Below are 7,640 nucleotides of genomic sequence, written 5' to 3' on the forward strand. Positions count from 1 at the left end.
CAAAATACACAACCATTATTACAGTATATTTTTGCATTGGTATTAGTAATGTTGATAATATCTGAATAGTAATGTTTAACGTGACTAGCAGGAATGCAGAACTGCATCTTTATCATTTGAAACAGTCCTTATTATTATCATCATCATTATTATTATTATCATCATCATCATCATCATCATCATCATCATCATCATTATTATTATTTCTGAAAACAAGCTGTATTTAAATAAGAATTTAAATACATTACATAACATTGAAACTGGAAGGGAAAAGTAAACCAATAGACCAGTTTGTTCCTTTACATGGAACTGGGCTGCAACTCATTTTGAGTTGAAGTCTCTACAGTTAGCCACAAGGTCAATGGGACCAGCTTGATTTTTGCTCCCTTGTAAGTTTAACTGATATCAGGCTGATCTTACCCTTCATGTTTCATCATCCCTTCGTTAGTATAGATCTGCCTAAAAAGAATGCCCTAGTGTTGAGGTAATGTCCATGACTTCTCTAGGAAGTTGGCCCTTCCTGATTTCTGCCTACCTGATCAGACACCAGGGGTTATTTTTATGGCCACAGACTCCATCTTGTGACATGGTTGGGGCAGTTACCCATACTCTTGGTCAACTGAGCTGTTCAAATGGTGATACTCTTCTAGGGTAGGGGTCTCTATCAAGGGAGTCCCAAGGAACTTTTCGTCAGACAGCCTCTGGGCAGTTCTTGTCTTTCCTGAAACCCTGTTATTGCTTTTTTTCAGGGTAGAAACTGTCAGGGATTGCTGCTTAACCTGTGTAAATGAGGGACTTCAAGACCTGGCTTTTTTCAGTTTATTGCATGAAGGAGTTATACTAGTCCAAATTAAAAGTGGACCCTAAATGAATACATTAGACAAGCTGTGAGGTTTCTAAACTCGTGACAAGGGACAGAAGGGAAGTTCTACTCATTGCAAGGAAATCTTCACTTAAGCTTCAGAGAGCCACAAGCACTTAAAATCCATAAATCTTCAGCTGATTGTCCTTAGCCAGTCCAATTTCTATCAGGAACTGTCATATATTCTTGTTCTGGTCATCTTGTAACTGAATTATTTCTCCATATTCTGCATGTTCAATTACAGTACCATTGCCAGCAAATTTCTTCTTAGATGCCTTCACTAGTTTCTTTCTTTAAATTTTTTATTAGATATATTTCTTTTCTTATATTTCAAATGTTATTCCCTGTCTGAGTTTCCTGTCCACAGCCCTCTTCTCCTCCACTCCCCCTCACCCATAGAGATATTCACTCTATACATTGTCCTTATTGCCCTCACCCTCATATTCCCCTGCACTGGGGTTCCCACCTTGACAGGACCTATGGCTTCCCCTTCGCCTGATGTCCCAACAAGGCTATTCTCTGCTAAATATAAAGTTGGAGCCCTGGGTCAGTCCATGTATAGTCTTTCTGTAGTTGTTTAGTCCCTGGAAGCTCTGGTGTATTGGCATTGTGGTTTTTATGGGGTTGCAAGCTCCTTCAACTCTTTCAATACTTCCTCTAAATTCCCGAAGGGTGTCCTGTTCTCAGTTCACTGGTGTGCTGCTAGTACTTACCTTTGCATTGGACATGCTCTTGAAATGTATCTCAGGAGAGATCTATATCCGGTCCCTTTCAGCATGTACTGTTTAGCTTCATCAATCGTACCTAGATTTGGTGGCTGTAAATATATGGTCCACATGTGGGGTAGGTTTGAATGGCCATTCCTTCTGTCACTGCTCTACACTTTGCTTCCACAACCCCTCCCATGGATAATTTGTTCCCCTTCTAAGGAGTATGATCATCCGTATTTTTGTCCTCCTTCTTGAGCTTCCTGTGGTCTGTGGATTGCATCTTGGGTAATTCGAGATTTTTGGCTAATATCCACTTAACAATGTTTGCATACCAAGTGTGACTTTTTGTGATTGAGTTACCTCACTCAGGATGATATTTTTTTTTCTTCATCATTATTAACTTCAGTATTTCAATATTTTCATTTCAATTTTTATTCCCTTTCCTGGTTTCTGGGCCAACATCCCCCTAACCCTTTCTCCTCCCCTTATCTATGTGTGTTCCCCTCCCCATCCTCAGCCCATTACCATCTTCCCCCAACAATCACGTTCACTGGGGGTTCAGTCTTGGCAGGACCAAGGGCTTCCCTTTCCACTGGTGCTCTTACTAGGCTATTCATTGCTACCTATGAGGTTGGAGCCCAGGGTCAGTCCATGTATAGTCTTTGGGTAGTGGCTTAGTCCCTGGAAGCTCTGGTTGGTTGGCATTTTTGTTCATATGGAGTATCAAGCCCCTTCAAGCTTTTTCAGGCCTTTCTAAGATTCCTTCAACGGGGGTCCCGTTCTCAGTTCAGTGGTTTAATGATTGCATTCGCCTATGTATTTGCTGTATTCTGGCTGTGTCTCTCAGGAGAGATCTACATCCGGTTCCTGTTGGCCTGTACTTCTTTGCTTCATCCATCTTACATAGTTTGGTGGTTGTAAATTTATGGGCCACATGTGGGGCTGACTCTAAATGGGTGTTCCTTTTGCCTCTGTTAACTTTGGCTCCCTATTCCCGCCCAAGGGTATTCTTGTTCCCCTTTTGAAGAAGAGTGAATCATTCACATTTTGTTCATCCTTCTTGAGTTTCATGTGTTCTGTGCATCTAGGGTAATTGGAGCATTTGGGCTAATATCCACTTACCAATGGGTTCATACCATGTGTGTTTTTCTGTGATTGGTTTACCTCACTCGGGATGGCACTTTCTAGTTCATTACATTTGTCTATGAATTTCATGATGTCATTGTTTTCGATTGCTAATTAGTACTCCATTTTGTAGATGTACCACATTTTTAATCAATTCCTCTGTTGAATGGCATCTGGCTTCTTTCCAGCTTCTGCCTGTTATAAATAATGCTACTATGAACATCGTGGAGCAGCATGAGTCTTTGTTGTTTATTGGAGCATCTTTTAGGAATATGTCCATGAGAAGTATAGCTGGGTTCTGAGTAACTGAAATGTCCTATTCTGAGGAACATCCAGAATGATTGGCAGACTGGTTGTACCAGTTTGTAATCCCACCAACAATGAAGGAGTGCTCCCCCTTCTCCACATCCTCCATAGCATCTGCTGTCTTCTTAGTTTTTGATCCTAGCCACTCTGTCTGGTGTGAGGTGGAATCTCAGGGTATTTGATTTGCATTTCCCTGATGACTAAGGATGTTGAATGTTTCTTAAGGTACCTTTTGGCCTTTGATAATGCTCAGCTGAGAATGTTTTGTTTAGCCCTGTACTGCATTTTTAATAGGGCTATTTGATTCTCTGGAGTCTATCTTCTTGAGTTCTTTGTATATTTTGGACGTTAGCTGTCTATCAGATGTAGTAGCATTGATAAAGATTTTTTCCCAATCTATTGGTTGCCATTTTGTCCTTATAATAGTGTCTTTTGCCTTACAGAAGCTTTGCAGTTTCATGAGGTCCCATTTGTTGATTCTTAATCTTACAACATAATTCCTTGGTGGTTTTTTCAGGAAATATTCCCCAGTGCCCACGTGTTCAAGACTCTTTCCCAATTTTTCTCTTAGTTTGAGTGTATCTGGTTTGATGTGTAGGTACTTGATCCACTTGGACATAAGCTTTGTACATGGTGATAAGAACGGTTAGATTTGCAATCTTCTACATGTTGACTCTCATTTAACCAGCACCATTTGTTGAAACTGCTATCTTTCTCCCATTGGATGGTTTTAGCTTCTTTTTCAAAGATCAAGTGACCATAGGTTTGTGGGTTCATTTCTGTGTCTTCAATTCTCTTCCACTGATCTATCTGCCTGTTGCTGTGCCAATAACATACCGTTTTTATGACGACTGCTCTGTAATACTGCTTGAAGTCAGGGATGTTGAGTCCTCGAGAAGTCCTTTTATTATTGATGATAGTATTCATTCTCCTGGGTTTTTTTTTTAATTCCAGATGAATTTGCAAATTGCTCTTTCTATCGCTATAGAGAATTGATTAAGACTTTTGATGGGGATTGCATTGAATCTGCATATTGTTTTTGGCAAAATGGTCACCTTTACTATATTAGTCCTATCTATCCATGAGCATGGAAGCTTTTCCATCTTCGGATATCTTCCTCAATTTCTTTCTTCAGTTGTTTTAAGTTCTTGTCATACAGATCTTTCCCTCGCTTGAAATTTTTTATTATTGGGGACTATTATGAAGTATGTCATTTCCCTAATTTCTTTCTCAGCCTGTTTATCCTTTGAGTAGAGGAAGGCTACTGATTTGTTTGCATCAATTTTATACCCTGACAGTTTGGTGAGGTTGTTTAACTAGTTTCTTTTTATTGTAATCATCAGTGAACCCTTGGACCATTGTAAGGGTCTTCCTGTTTCTCTGTTGAATTCTTATAAGGAAATAATCCTCAGTTCCAGCAGGAAACAGATCATCACCCTTACTTGCATCATCAAACGGGTTTAAAGAGGGGAGGTTCTGTATAGCAGACCTACAATATGATTCCTTTCCTTTGTGGAAATTACCTGCTGAAGGCAGCTGTGGGAGAAGGCAGGTTGGGGTGGGGGTTTAGGGGTGGGGCTTAGTGTTGGGAAGCAGGGGGTTTGAGGGAGAGGCAGCTGAGTCCTCTGCATCACCTCAGTGACTAGGGTCCATAATTATTATTTTTAAGGTCTGGGTATTGACAAATTTGAAGTGTTGTAGACCCCAAATATATGTAGATACTTTTTTTTGACTCTTGTCTAATTTCATAAAGGTATCAAAATACACACTCAAGAGTGGAAGACACTGGTGAACTCAGGACACACAGAGGCAGAATTCCTCTAGGACCGGGCACTCCCTGTGTTTACCAGGAGTCCCACACCCGTGGATCCCGGCCCGCAGCAGCTCTCTGCTCCCAGACCCCATGGGAGAGAGACCTCACCGCCTGGTCAGGTGGGCACTCCTGAGGCTGCAGAGCAGAAGAGAACACCAAAACTGCCCACACCTGCCCACATCCCTGGCCCAAGAGGAAACTGTATAAGGCCTCTGGGTTCCCATAGGGGAGGGCCCAGGAGCGGCAGGACCCCTGCGCCTGAGACACCGCCGCCAGAACCTGAAGGAACAGACCGGATAAACAGTTCTCTGCACCCAAATCCCGTGGGAGGGAGAGCTAAACCTTCAGAGAGGCAGACACGCCTGGGAAGCCAGAAGAAACTGCACACTGCACACATTGCTGATTCCAGAGGAAAACACCAAACTCCATCTGGAACCCTGGTGCACTGAAGCTCCCAGAAACGTCAGCGCAGATCTTCTTGGTTGCTGCCGCTGCAGAGAGCTCGTGGGCAGTATCCCGCGAGCAAAATTGAGCCTTGGGACCACAGGTAAGACCAACTTTTCTGCTGCAAGTGGCCTGCCTGGTGAACTCAAGACACAGGCCCACAGGAACAGCTGAAGACCTGTAGAGAGGAAAAACTACACGCCCGAAAGCAGAACACTCTGTCCCCATAACAGGCTAAAAGAAAACAGGAAAACAGGTCTACAGCACTCCTGACACACAGGCTTATAGGACAGTCTAGCCACTGTCAGAAATAGCAGAACAAAGCAACACTAGAGATAATCTGATTGTGAGAAGCACAGGAACCCAAGCAACAGAAACCAAGACTACATGGCACCATCGGAGCCCAGTTCTCCCATCAAAACAAACATGGAATATCCAAACACACCAGAAAAGCAAGATCTAGTTTCAAAATCATATTTGATCATGACGCTGGAGGACTTCAAGAAAGACATGAAGAACTCCCCTAGAGAACAAGTAGAAGCCTACAGAGAGGAATCTCAAAAATCCCTGTAAGAATTCCAGGAAATCATAAATAAACAAGTAGAAGCCCATAGAGAGGAGTCACAAAAATCCCTGAAAGAATTCCAGGAAAACACAATCAAACAGCTGAAGGAATTAAAAATGGAAATAGAAGCAATCAAGAAAGAACACATGGAAACAACCCTGGATATAGAAAACCAAAAGAAGTGACAAGGAGCTGTAGATACGAACTTCACCAACAGAATACAAGAGATGGAAGAGAGAATCTCAGGCGCAGAAGATTCCATAGAAATCATTGACTCAACTGTCAAAGATAATGTAAAGTGGAAAAAGCTACTGGTCCAAAACATACAGGAAATCCAGGACCCAATGAGAAGATCAAACCTAAGGATAATAGGTATAGAAAAGAGTGAAGACTCCCAGCTCAAAGGACCAGTAAATATCTTCAACAAAATCATAGAAGAAAACTTCCCTAACCTAAAAAAAGAGATACCCATAGGCATACAAGAAGCCTACAGAACTCCAAATAGATTGGACCAGAAAAGAAACACCTCCCATCACATAATAGTCAAAACACCAAACGCACAAAATAAAGAAAGAATATTAAAAGCAGTAAGGGGAAAAAGGTCAAGTAACATATAAAGGAAGACCCATCAGAATCACACCAGACTTTTCTCCAGAAACTATGAAGGCCAGAAGATCCTGGACTGATGTCATACAGCCCCTAAGAGAACACAAATGCCAGCCCAGGTTACTGTATCCTGCAAAACTCTCAATTAACATAGATGGAGAAACCAAGATATTCCATGACAAAACCAAATTTACACAATATCTTTCTACAAATCCAGCACTACAAAGGATAATAAATGGTAAAGCCGAACATAAGGAGGTAGGCTATACCCTAGAAGAAGCAGGAAACTAATCGTCTTGGCAACAAAACAATGAGAAGAAAAGCACACAAACATAACCACACATCCAAATATGAATATAACAGGAAGCAATAATCACTATTCCTTAATATCTCTCAACATCAATGGCCTCAACTCCCCAATAAAAAGACATAGATTAACAAACTGGATACGCAAAGAGGACCCTGCATTCTGCTGCCTACAGGAAACACACCTCAGAGAGAAAGACAGACACTACCTCAGAGTGAAAGGTTGGAAAACAAATTTCCAAGCAAATGGTCAGAAGAAGCAAGCTGGAGTAGCCATTCTAATATCAAATAAAATCAATTTTCAACTAAAAGTCATCAAAAAAGATAAGGAAGGACACTTCATATTCATCAAAGGAAAAATCCACAAACATGAACTCTCAATCCTAAATATATATGCCCCAAATACAAGGGCACCTACATACGTAAAAGAAACCTTACTAAAGCTCAAAACACACATTGCACCCCACACAATAATAGTAGGAGATTTCAACACCCCACTCTCATCAATGGACAGATCATGGAAACAGAAATTAAACAGAGACGTAGACAGACTAAGAGAAGTCATGAGCCAAATGGACTTAACAGATATTTATAGAACATTCTATCCTAAAGCAAAAGGATATACCTTCTTCTCAGCTCCTCATGGTACTTTCTCCAAAATTGACCATATAATTGGTCCAAAAACGGGCCTCAACAGGTACAGAAAGATAGAAATAATCCCATGCGTGCTATCGGACCACCACAGCCTGAAACTGGTCTTCAATAACAATAAGGGAAGAATGCCCACATATACGTGGAAATTGAACAATGCTCTACTCAATGATAACCTGGTCAAGGAAGAAATAAAGAAAGACATTAAAGACTTTAGAATTTAATGAAAATGAAGGTACAACATACCCAAAC

General features: G+C 41.2%; 1 pseudogene; it reads right to left on the bottom strand.

Annotated features, from left to right (window-relative positions):
* Positions 1-978: 978 nt before the first annotated feature.
* LOC147995734 (eukaryotic translation initiation factor 1 pseudogene) lies at positions 979-4,634 on the bottom strand (annotated as a pseudogene).
* Between the last annotated feature and the right edge of the window lie 3,006 nt (positions 4,635-7,640).

Source organism: Rattus norvegicus, chromosome 3 (assembly GCF_021556685.1).
Source record: "Rattus norvegicus strain SHRSP/BbbUtx chromosome 3, alternate assembly SHRSP_T2T, whole genome shotgun sequence".
NCBI lineage: Eukaryota > Metazoa > Chordata > Mammalia > Rodentia > Muridae > Rattus > Rattus norvegicus.